The sequence below is a fragment of the Abramis brama genome (genome assembly GCF_963993115.1).
Source record: "Abramis brama genome assembly, chromosome: 4".
Lineage (NCBI taxonomy): Eukaryota > Metazoa > Chordata > Actinopteri > Cypriniformes > Leuciscidae > Abramis > Abramis brama.
In genome coordinates, this window is record NC_139966.1 from 24,884,429 (window position 1) to 24,898,334 (window position 13,906).

The following is a 13,906-nucleotide window of genomic DNA, read 5'->3' on the forward strand; positions in this document are numbered from 1 at the left end:
TTATTTATGCACTTGCAGGTAGGCTAGTTCCTCCATATGACAGTTATCTGAGAGGGTTTATTCACTGTCCAGTGCAATGGAAACAAATGGACATTACAAAGTCTTATACTTTCTTTCCTTTGGAAAGTTAGAAAATGTCCACTTACTGCACATATTTCAGCCACCACATTCTTGGGAACAGATACAAGTGTTGGTGTATTATGTAAAAGTGCACAAAAGAGGAAAACACAATGTCATTACAATGAACTACACTCGGGAAAAATGTGATCAATAACTCATGGCAAAATATTTTTACATTAACATAAGTTTATCAGTTTTCACTTTCACAAGTCAAAGCAATTCATCATTACTCAAGATTTAACAGTTGAAATGACTATACGGCCTTAATTTAATGCAGCAAAAATTATTTTACAGTGAAGGCTACTAAGATATTTTCTTTTTTCTCAGCCTTTTTCTTTGTTGCTTTTATAAACAGACAACCATTTATTTAACAGTGCCTTTTATAAAAAAGACTATAATATAACTAAAAATTACCAGTATGTAGAATATTTTTGTACTTCACTTTTATTTGTTCCCATGTTCTAGTGTGGTGACTCCGACATTACAATGAACAAAGTAATTATGCAATTATTAAAATACAAATATATAATCTAATAAGTGATAAAAACATCTAGCATGGCCACTTCTAACGGATTTAAATTGTCTGCTACTTTTTGCCAGCCCTCTCTCCTGGCTTTTGCAGACTTTGAGGTGTTCCCTGGCATTTTGATTAAACATTAAAATTCCGAATAAACTTCAACTATTAGTTCTTGCTCTGCTGAGGAGAAAAACTGAGCGCGCTCTTTGGCCACGCTGAGCAGCCAATAGCAGCGTTGCTGATCAATGAATGAATGAATAAATAGCTTTATTGGTCATTAGTCACAAGTACCAGCGAAATTCCGCCATCAACCTGTCCATACAAACATACATACAATATGACAAGGGGGTAGACAGGACAGGAAGACAGAGCATTTTAGGAAAGAATACAGCATAAACATGAGGAGAGGTGAGGAGAAAAAAAGGCTACCCCCAGACTACGCTCCTGTAAGGAGTCCAGTTTGGGAACAGTAAAAAACACCTCAGCAACATTTGCACATAATCAGTACACAACATGAACACACAAGACTTGCAACAGGGGAGGGTAGTGGGGGATGGAGGTAACCCAGCACAAGCAAGCAGCCATCCGGTTCCTGCAGCCATTCTTCGGCGCTGGTCGGACCCGCCTGCCAGACTGGTGGTATGTAGCGTCGAAGGCGAGGGATTGGGGGTGGGGTGGGGGGGGGGGGGGGGTGATTGCATATCTGTATATATGTAAGAGTTTGTGTATGTGTAGGCCTGGAGAGTCGCTACGCCTGGCATCCTAATCTAGGTGCCTTCAGTCCGCAGGATGTCATAGCGATACACAGCAGTTGCCATGGAGACAACCTTGGTCAGGTCCCAGACAGAGTCAACAATCAGCAGGTGTCAGTGGGGAGTGGGGGAAGGAACGAGAGCGTCTTGCTGCAGTGCTCATCCGGAGGAGTTGTTGTTCCAGCAATGGCCAAGGCCAGTGCTGGTTGAGGGGGGCCGAAAGCAGATAAGATAGGGGTTGTTTGGTCTTGGGACGAGTAGCCGCATTCCAATTTACACAGCTCCTGGTCCATCTTGGTCTCCGAGACGATCCACTTTCCTTTCCAAAGCTGTGAGCTTCTCCATGATGTTATCCATATAGTGGTTCATATTCACAGTCTGAGTGCTGACAGCTCTGCCCACTGCTTCAATCATCACGGGCAGCCTTGTGGGGTTTTGGACAGCTGTCACCGTCTTCTTAATTCCTCGATAACCCAGGGCAATGCCTAATCCAAACAGCAGAAAACCTGTTATCATGGTTCCGAATAGGTAGATATCTTCAATGTCCTCCACGGAAAGAGCCGCCAGACACACGACCCGCCACCTCTCCCACGCGTCCATCGTGTAGCCAGCTGCGAACGTTCCAGCAGGGCAGTTAGGTTCCCCCGAACCCAAGCTTCTCGTCGAGAAGATGGTGTCAATTGCGTTGAGAGACCAGTTGATCAAATCCATAATTTCTTAGTTTGTGGAGCAGTGTAGAGAGAGTCTCTCAAAGTACATGCAAGACAGTAGACGAGACGAGAGCAGCAAAGCAGGGGAGATAAGGGACAGGAGGGGAAGAAAATGCGACCGCCTTCGTTGAGAGCCAAAGAAAAGACAGTCAATGTTAGTCAATGTTAGTCAATGTTTCTACTATCGATACATATCCCCTTTCAAACCAGCGCATGAACGCGCAATTATCTCAGATAACTCAATCCAGCGATACTAATCATATCCGGCAGGTGTGTTCGAATTAGCACAATGATATCATCTTGGATGTGTAATTTGATCTCGGATGTTTTAAGCAACATACGAAGAACGGGCCCCTGATGCTTTATTAACTGCTGTCATTTTTGTTGTGTGCACATATTTATAGAAACGCCGTTCTCAGCAGCTTGGACGGTGTCGGGATGTTCACTAACAGTATTCCTGCAAAGGTATTTCCAACTTTGTTTTACCCCGAAGCAAAGAAGAAAAAGAACTTTACAGTGAATATATGGGGTCTTGAGTCAGTTTCCTCCGATACATTTATGTCTGATGCCTTTTAATCCGAGTCTGTTTCGTCCGATGCCTAATTGTGCAAGACCTAAACACCTGACGTTGTTTTTGCTGAGACCTGAAGCTTTTCAATCTTAGGCGCGATGCCATTTTGTCCAATGACTAAAGCCTGTCAGGACTCGGGTTTGATCTTCCTTCTGTTTTCTTCCTCCTTTGTGTTTGTTTCTGTCCTTTCCTCGTGCATTTGCGCACAGCTGCTTGTGTTTCACAATCAGTGCATCCACTTGTTTGCGCTCAACTGTCTCCCTTTATTGCTTGATTTCTCAGCTACATCTTTGCTTCCATTCCCTTTATTTTCTGCCAGTGTGTTCTGCACCTTTTCCTGGGGCCTCATTTATAAAACTTTGCGTAGGATTTGCATCAGAAGTGGCGTACGGATGAAACATAGGACGTGCGTACGCACAGAAATATTCGGATTTATAAAACCGTGCGCACGCACATCCTACACAGTTTTCCCTTAAAGCTCCACCTCTGGAAAGATGAATGTGTATTTAAATTGGGTCATTTATGTAGAAGAAATGTGAAATTATTTTTGAATTTGGAGCTTTCTAGACTGAGAAAAGACAGAAAATGTATTTTTGGCTCATGTGGATGAAAGACAACAACTCCCAGAATGCACTTGCTTCGCTGCTCTACGAGGCCACTCCCAAGCCACGCCTACCGGTTAGAGAGCAGTTGTAAACAATAAAGCTAACTAGTCTCCGGCGTGAGTCTACCCAGGTTTTTGAGATGGCATCGCACAAAATGTCCGGGATTCGGCTTTTGCGTTCTACAGTCGCCATTTATTGTGTTTAATGTGGCGAGCAGGACGAGACTAGGGCCGCAGGAGAACGACGCGAGGCCGGTGGCGTGATTACTGATGACCGACACCTGTGAGTCGCACTGGTCTCGTATCTCTCACGGAGGAGCGGGTATTTTCTTAGCAATGGTAAAACGCACATCAACTGATCACGCCACCGGCCTTGCGTCTTTCTCCCGCGGCCCTAGCCTCGTCCTGCTCGCCACAGTAAACATGATGAATGGCGACTGTAGAACGCAAAAGCGGTGCCGTGATTACTGATGAGCGGCGCCTGTGAGACGCACCCGTCTCGTGGGCTATCTCTCAAGGAGGAGCGGGTATTTTCTTAGCAATGGTAAACCGCACATCAACCGATCACTTGTTTAGCGTTCATGTAAACACTACATTCAGATTCACCAATCGGAATGAATTCAGTTAGATTGAAACAAAAGGTGTGCATGTAAACAATGAATGGCGACCGTAGAAATCAAAGCCGAATCCCGGACGTTTTGGACGATCTCGACGGGCGGACATTCAGGTTTATGCCGGTGAAATCAAACGCACTGGCTATGGGCGGGTTTGAAAGGGTGGGAACTAGTGCTTGTAGTCTTAACAGAAATCCCCCCTCTTGCACTTCCTCCGACAATGACGCAAAATGACGATTTTTGCAGATTTCTCTCGTCTCAGGGGAAAATGAGAAAATGTCGCACGACCATTCAATAGTATGACTGGGTTTCGAACATTGCAAAACTTAATGCAAATGGGTGGAGTGTTCCTTTAATAAATCACAATCAATTCTAAATGTAGTGCAGCTTTTGTGGCTTCATGTCACGCCCATAGTTGCCCATAAATAGTCCGTGAAACGCCCACAAGTTAATATTCATTGATTACGAAATCATGGCAAACACAGAGAGGAAAACCAAGAAACGTAACTTCACTCAATGTGAAGTAGAAATTATCGTTGGCGAGGTGGAAAAGAGGAGTAAAATGTTGTTTGGAGGGCACAGTGTGGGCATTACTAATGTGCGTCATGACGGCCATTGTGCGTCATTACGCATTGTGATGGCATCATGGCATTTTATTACCATCCATTTGATTGCATCTGACAAGCTACACTTTTCTTTTTGCAAATATGTGTTAATTTGCATTTCTGTTGTAATCTTTGTTTGATTTTGTTTGTTTTACACTGCAGATCGATCAAACGGGTGTTCGTGTAGGCCTTTAATTGTAAGACTTGCTTTGTGAAGTCTTCATGTTATTTATGAGAGGCAGTATTGCCATTTCTTTTACACAACGGTCTACAGTATCACACACTTTCACGTGTTTCTTCCATCTGCCGACGGTGTCGCCATTTCTCATTTCATCCGTTTTTGTGCGTACGCCTGGGTCAGAGTTTGCGTGAAGGACCGCACATTTTCCCGTCAAGTTTGCTTTTTATAAAAAAACAATTATTGCGTAGAGAGCGACGTACGCCTTCTTTTGTGCGTACGCAACGTTTATAAATGAGGCCCCTGGTCACCTGCCTGTTTTCTCGTTTAGTTTTGTTTCGTTTTTTTCTCACATATTTTTCTCTGCCCAATTGTGTTGCGTCTCCCTGTCCCTCTCCAGCATTCACTGGTCTTGGACTGTTCTATCAGTCTCTGGACTGATTTCTGCTGTGAACAACTGCCTGTTTCTGATCGTGAGTTGGGATGTCCCTGTTGGTTCTGTTTGATCCTTGCCTGACTATCCTGCTTGTCTGACATTGATTCTCACCTCACGATTTGGATTTGATTGTCCTGGACTCTGACCCCTGCCTGCCTGATCATTCTCTTCTCTGCTGTTCCAATCTGGCCAAGAGCTGTTAAGCTTGAACTATATTATTGTTTCAATAAATTGAAGTTAAGCATATAACTTAACTTAAGACATAACATGTTTTTCTTTCTTTTCAAATAAAATTACCATATACATATATTTAGGGGGAAATGTATACACATACAGTATATATAAAATGTTACAAAATAACCTGAAAGAAATATTAACAATCCAACTAAATTAAACTAAATTAAACTAAACTAAACAGTCCCAAAATATTTGACACTGCATTAAAATATACATTATACATAAAATGCATATTTTATGGGGAAAATTAATTAGTTAAATGGTTAAAAAACAAATAATAAATCTATATAAATACAAATATTTGTTTTCTTTGTACAGAGACATTAACATAATTTTTTTTTCATAAAGCGCAGTTTTGGTTGTGATAAGATAATGTTAGAAATGAATTTATTAGATATGACACCAGATAATACTTGTATTGGCACAGAATGTGTTTTCTATTATTTGAAGCACGAACTAAGCAGGAATGTGGCTCTACAGGAAGGAGGAACCTACTTGACAAACGTGACAAATGTGTAGACAAACCTGTTTTACACGCGTCACTGAAACACAGAACCAGAAAACATTTCAACTCATCAGTTTAGGGAAAGAGAAACTTACAGTTGTGGTCATAGGCTTTTGTTCAAAATGTATACAAGCGAGTACATCATGAATCCACCTTTCAAACTTTTGTCTTATATCCTGAATCACTATTGTACACTTATAAGTGTTTATGTGCAGACTATTTTAGACCTGGCAGGAAGACAACTGCTGCTAACTATCCCAGTACCTGTTTTACTCATCATATACATAAAAACAGAGAGAAGTAGCTCCAGCTTCTATGTTCTTCTGACAAACACATGCAGTCTTATTAACTCTTTCCCAGCCAGTGGTTTTGAAAAAAGTTGCCTGCCATCGTTTTTGATCATTTTCACATTTTCATTTCATGGCTCCCAGAATATTTTGTTGAATGAATATCTGATCTGAACATGCAATATACCAAAAGAAAGACCCTCTGCTTTTAAGCAAAAATAAATAAATGTTATTCTAGTTTCCTGTACTTTTTTTTTTTTTTTTTTATCAACACCTGAATGTGGGTAAGTGTCATTAAAAAAAGCAACATTTTGAGGAAACAGCTGAGAAAATCATGTTTTTGTCAAAGATGACGTCTGGATCAGATTCAGAACGATGATCAATATGGCGTTATTTTCCTGTCAAATGTCGAGAGCGCATTATTGTAGCGCGAAAGTACATTAATATAATGCGCGAGCACGAATCCCTCTGCTCGCGCGCGGAATATAATGTGCCGAGCGCGAATCTCTCTGCTCGTGCGCGCTCTCAGATACACGCTGCTCTTGTAAGAATTTTGATGAAAACCAATGAAAACACGACATCGTACATGGAATCTTATTGGTTGATATTGAACCGCACATGGAATAAGTTCACTTAAGTTCAATCAAGACGAGCCGAGATGGATCCGCCGAATCGACGATCTCAGGTAACCAGTTTTATTTGTTTTGATGTTAAATATGTCAAATGTATCTTAGAAATGTCTGGGAAGAGGGCGATTGGATTATTTTACATATAAATGACCTAGACTGTCAACCACATTGTTCACACTACAGGTGCCATGCCCATTGAAAGTAAGATTTTTGAGCCAAATAGATTTGAAAGCCGATTCCAAAAGGCAAAAATAATATTTTACGTCTGATAATTAACACATTGTCTCGTGCAATCACACCAGTGATTAAACATTAAGTACGTAGCAAGATCAACTGCTAAATTCAAATCTGAACAAAGATTTAATAATTACTAATTTGTAATTTGTTTTTCAGATGACAGTAGTTCTGGTGTGGGTACTCTCCCCATGACTCCAAAGACCTTCCTTCAGTGGGTGACAGGACAGAGACACATTCCTATTCTGTCTCAAGAGAAGACGCATTTCAAAATCACAGTGCAATTCAACTATAACTGTGATGCAGAATATAATGAGCATAGGATATGTTATCCAACTGTGGCACCATGCAGCAATACAATTATGCTACCTGTTAAACACATGTTAAACTATGAAGACTTCAAAACTGTGTTTCTTTCTTGGCCAGGAATTTCTGATGGTTTAGCTGCACAAACTTTTCAATTTAACATGGAAATTTATTAAGTTTAGAAACGATGGACACAATTTCTTTGCCAGGAATGTATTGCTTGTATGACATTACAGTTTCAAGTTGATACATGTCAGTATAAAGAGTTTAAGCTGTCATATGGTAAGCATTCCACAAACACTGTTTTTCACAAACACAGCACCACATACTTCTTTGTGACAATCACTACAGTTTTAGTTTAGGGTGACACCCTAAAAGAGAGAGATATTGAATCCTACAATAAGTTCACAGTATTTGAATATTTTTTCTGTTTTTCAATAAAGTGTAATTGGAAAATACATGTTTCAATCTCAAATAGATCTGAACAAGCAAAGGACAATAGATTAACCGTATTCGCAATTTGTCAGTGAAAAATATCAAAGCACTGAATATACTGTAGATGTCTCTACCATTTGAGTGTGATGTCACTGTAGGGTCAACAGCAGCTTGGAGGCTTCTCATTTCTTGTTCATTTAGAGGGGGGAGGAGTTCTGGAACCACAACTCCAAATACGGTTAATGGTTCCTCATGGAAAATGGCACTTTCCCAGTCTATGTCACAGTTCTCTACATCCTAGGGAAATGTAATCATTAAAATTCTTAGTCAAATAAGCAACCTCTAAGAAACATTATTTGTGTTAGAGAAATAAAACTCATTCATACCTCTAAATTTTCAATCTCACTGATAGTAGGGAGGTTAAGTGACTTTTGACTTCAAGTCATGATGCAAAGGTCCCCTTTGGTATGGAAGTACCTTAGGGCCATAGAAATAAATTTATTCTAAGACACAAGTGAGATCACATTTTGTATCTTATATACGCACATTTTTTAAAAATGGCCGCCGACCATACTTGAGAGGCCCATATCTTTACTTCTGTTATATCTATAATGACAAATTTGGTATCAACGTGTACATTTTTGGGGTCAAGGAGTCCAAAAAATTAGGTTCCAAGACTAAAAAACAATAATGTTGTCCTTACCATGACAATTGGAGGTGAAGTATGCAATTTTTTATCAAAAACTGCATGCCAAACACAACATGTATGATTTGGATGGGGGAGGTGAAGTAGCCTCTGTGCTGCTGGCATAATATGCAGCCCATGAGATCCATTATCCGGCTTCAAGGTTCTCTTTCACAAGAATGTTTCTGACTCTCTCTAACCACTGGTAGCCTTCTTCAATTACATTGATGAGAGGACGGGAGGCTGGATGAGGATGACTGTTGGTATTCAGGGCAGGAACATATAAGACCTCATCTAGGCCAGGAGCCAGGTCCACTCCTCAGGATGTTTTTTGCTACCTTTTTTTCACTATTATTTCCTATTATCTTATACCTTGGGCCATCACAAGTTGATAACAATCACCCCCAACTCGGCCCCATTTGGTCTCAGGGGCCAAAAAAACACCCTTTTTGGGAAAAGCTTTTGGCGGAATGATGTAATTGTGAATATTAAGGTACTGCAGCTACATAAATGGCCGTATAACCCTACAATCTTGCATGGTGTATCCTGACAGATAGGGGAAACTAGCAGAAAAAGATTCTGGGGATTGCTGCCTTTATGCTGTCAAATATCACCCTCAACATACCCCAAAAGACAAAAGAATGGCTGTCCGCCTGACAAATTGTCATCAAAAGTGATAATTTTCAAGCATTTTATTATATATATCACTGCCTCAAATGTACATGAAAAACTTCCCAAGTTTATAAGCTTCAATTTAAGTCCAAGATGACCTTTCTATCTAGAGGATTATAGCTGGTATAACCAAAGTTATCCACTGTACCTCAAATCGGAGAAAACAGAACTTTCAAGCATTACCATTCTATATTGGATTAAGCATATTTTTTGCATATGCACAATGCCTTAAACAAGAGTTGAGACTTGACTTATGTACTGCTATACTATATTAAGTGAATTAAATAAAGTGAAATAAAGTGAAAAGTGAGTAATGTTATGCCCCTAGGTCAGGGCTATTCAATTAGCTTCATTCGAGGGCCGGATTATTAAATCGGAATGTTGAGGAGGGCTGGTGGTTAGCTTATTTATTGAAACATTATTTATTACTTATTGAAACATAACACTATCAACAAATAAGCTAAAGTAAACCTAAAAAAGTATTGTATTTACTTGGAAATGTGGTACCCAACAGTATGCAGATTTATGAGTCTTTCATAAATAACTTATTTACAGCTATGTACAAAAATATGAATTATACAAGATTGTAAGAATTATTTTATTTATAATTATTATAGGCTTAAATGAAAATATTCTGACAGTGAGACGTGATAACCACAGGTAAAACCATGCATGGCTACTCACTCACTACCACTGTATAACAAAATCCCTAAAAACTATACACAAAATGAATTGTATATTCCTCTACCCACCTAATTAATCTACTGCAATATAAATGACTATAAGATAGTATTCAGTATAAATATTCCATATTTCTGCCCAAACTATAGTAAATTACTACAGTACATTCATGGTAAATGTTTGTAAAGGTGGTGATTAGGGGATTTAAAGTCTTTTAACTTCGTTCATGGCATAGTGTTTCTGCTGTTTACCTCATCAGTCGTGTTGGGAATGTTGAGGCTGCTTCATCTGATTTAAAACTAGTTAAATCATCGAGTGATTTGTGGTCTGTAACAGAGGTGTGACGAATTGAACAACTTCTCACTGGATGTTGCAATGCTGTTTAATAATAGTGTCCAGAACTGGGAGTAAACGCAACTCCTTTAAGCTTGCGTTCCGTTATCCACTGGGCGGTGCTGCGCAGTTCAAAGTAAACTAAACTGCGAGTTGAACTGAAACTAAACTGAAAACAGCGCTATTTGTTCTATATTTGTTGTTACTGACCGAGAAACAGCTTCAGATGATTCAGTGACAGAGCGGTCCGAACGAATCTGAATCGTTTCAGACCATTATGCAAGCGCATTTGGCCAATTCATGGAAAGGAAATAATTGAACCAAAGATAGAACAAAAGATTCGCACCATTCACAAATGATTGGTATCGCTGGTTCAGTCGACAGAAATACGGGACACACATAATAACTGCTGAAATATTCGGACTGAAAACGTTTCTCAGGTTAGTCGGAGCGCTCATGGTACGCGTATAGACAGTGTGTATAGACGTACAGCTGCACACACCACTATGGCCCCTCGCATATCTAACCAAATGTAGCCACACCACCAGGAAAAGAGGCGGAGGGAGGTTGGGGTGCCTTTGGGCCAGATGGAGATGATTGAATTGAATAGTCCTGCCCTAGGTGGACTGGGGTCAGGGTGCAACATAGGGTACATTCACACAAAATTAACCAAATGTGAGATTTATTAAAGTCCACAAAGTCCTCACAACACAAGGAATAAAGATGACCCTAGTGTGCAGTCTGTTATCAAAAACCTTCAATAGAGTAAACGTTAGTAACCTTCTGTACAGGTAAACATTCTTTACAGCCAAATGGCGAAACATCTCAGTTACATATGGTAACCCTCGTTCCCGAGGGAGGGAACAGAGACGTACGTCGTGACCGACTGATAGGAATCTCGCTAGAGTAAAACTAAAATGAGCCAAAACACATTGGCATGCAGTCATTTGCATCAGCTGTTAAGCCTCGCAACGCAGGTATATAATGAGCAGAAGGTGCGAGGTGAGCTCCTTTTTTGCTGAGGAGCCAAGCCTGGTAAGCTGGCCGCCCCGACGGGCAGCAGCAGATGTGACGATGGGATGTACGTCTCCATTCCCTGCCTCAGGGAACGAGGGTTCCATATGTAATTGAGACGTTCCCTTATCGGTCGGTCACTCTCAACGTATGTCGTGACCGACTGATAGGAATCCCTATCAAAGCGCCACATCTGCTGCACCCCATCCAGTGCCCGGTGTAAGCCTGTACCCCTTCTTGCCTGGATGGACGATAGGAAAGGGCTTACACAGAGCGTATCTGTCACTGTTGTTCTGTGATAACCCATACAGCGAGATTATTGGATAACACTGGGAAACAGTGACCTTTCTATGGAAGGGGAACGATGCGGAAGCCACTTTCTTCGAGGGACTTATGTGAAAAAATACATATGGACTAGCCCGAAGGTTGTACTGCATATGAATATTGGGTAACTTAGCCCAAGGGAAAGACACGGGGCTTCGATTAGGAGCAGCCATGGAAGTATACACATATGGAATCCCCATAGGGTCACACATATGGAACCCAGCCTAACACCTGATCTCTGAAGGGAGTGGTGGGAACCTTGGGCACATAGCCAGGCCGGGGTCTCAGTACAACATGGTTGTCACCCGGACCGAACTATAGGCACGATTCGTCGACCGAAAATGCTTGCAGGCCCCCTACCCTCTTGATAGAGGCCAGTGCAATCAGCAGCAAAGTCTTCAAAGAGAGAAGCTTTAAGTCTGCTGAGTGCAAAGGCTCAAAGGGAGCATCCTGAAGAGCTTGAAGCACCAGGGAAAGGTCCCAAGAGGGTATGGAGGGGGGACGAAGAGGGTTTAACCGTCTCGCCCCCCTAAGGAACCTGACAACCAGGTCGTGCTTTCCAACTGATTTGCCATCTATGTGGTCGTTATAAGCTGAAATAGCGGCAGCATGTACTTTGAGGGTGGAGGGAGACAGCCTTCGCTCCAACCCTTGCTGCAAGAAGGAAAGCACGGACCCTATCGAACATCTTCGGGGGTTCTCTCGGCGAGAAGAAAACCACTCGACGAACAGGTTCCACTTCAAGGCACACATCTCGTGGACGGCGCCCTTGCAGAAGTTATGGTGTTAAGTACCTCTGGGGGTAAGTCACCTAGAACCAGAGATGAAGTTTCCAGAGGTCCGGACGCGAGTGCAATAGGGTGCCCCGTCTCTGAGTCAGAAGGTCCTCCCTCAGAGAAATGGGCCAGGGAGGGACTGTCACAAGGAGCATAAGTTCAGGGAACCAGGTCCGGGTTGGGCAATAGGGGGCCACCAGAAGGACCTGCTCCTCGTCCTCCCTGATTTTGCACAGGGCCTGTGCAAGTAGGCTCACTGGGGGGAACGCATATTTGAGGAGGCCCCGGGGCCAGCTGTGTGCCAGTGCATCCGTGCTGAGTGTTCCCTCAGTCAGGGAGTAAAACAGCTGGTAGTGGGAGGTCTCTGAGGAAGCAAACAGGTCTGAGCCTCCACCTGAGCCTCCCTGAACTCTCTCCAGATCAGCTGAACTGCCTGGGGGGTGGAGTCACCATTCTCCCGGGAACACAGCTCATGATAGCTTGTTGCCCACACGGTTGAGCACACCGGGGACATACATGGCTCGAAGTGACCTCGGATGCTTCTGACTCCAGAGGAGGAGATGGCGGGCGAGTTGTAACATGCAACGGGAGCGTAGACCACCTTGTCGGTTGATGTACGCAACGGTTGCAGTCTTGTCCGTACAGACCAGCACATCTCTGCCCTGTAGCGTCCTCTTTAAGTGGCTCAGAGCGAGACATACTGCTAGCAACTCGAGGCAGTTGATGTGCCAATGCAGTTGAGGGCCCGTCCACACCCCTGACACTGCATGCCCGTTGTACGTGGCACCCCAGCCGGTGGCAGAGGCGTCTGTAAACACCACAGCATGCCTGGAAACCTGTTCCAAGGGGACTCCTGCCCGCAGGAATGAGGGGTCTGACCATGGGCTGAAGGTCTGGCGGCACGCCGGTGTGATTGTCACCCAGTGAGTGCCATGATGCCACACCCATCTCGGGACTCGGCCATGAAGCCAGTGCTGAAACGACCTCATATGGAGCAGCCCGAGCGGAGTTACCGCTGCTGCCGCTGCCATATGCCCCAGGAGCCTCTGAAAGAATTTCAGTGGGACCGCTGTCCTGCCTTTGAAGGTGTTCAAAGGTGGTTTCTCACAGGTTCGCGTTTAAATTCTGTGTAGAGAGAATGGTGTCGTCTTAGCGGCCCCTAATTTAATAACAAACGATCGTTGCGACGGAAGCGAATCAATCAAAACTAACTTTAGATGGAAAATAACTTTATTAAAGAACCGCTATAAAGCCAAAACAATCTCTGTTACCTTAAATTATACGCTTATCTCTGTAAAGCTGCTTTGAAACAATCTACATTGTTAAAAACGCTATATAAATGAAGATGACTTGACTTGACTTCAAGCAGTTCAGCACCGACTGAGCGCGTTGCTCTGTGAGGTGCGCTGTCTGTGCGACCGAATCCAATTCCATACCAAGAAAAGAGATCCTCTGCATGGGGGCGAGTTTGCTCTTCTCCCAGTTGACCAGAAGACCCAACTGGCTGAGGTGCCTGAGCACGAGGTCCCTGTGTTCGCATAACTGATCTCGAGAGTGTGCCAATATGAGCCAGTCGTCGAAATAGATGCGCACGTCCTGTTCTCTCATGGGAACAAGGGCCCCCTCCGTAGAGCCTAGTCAGGCATGCACGATGATAAACAGCATTAATAGCAACCATGTT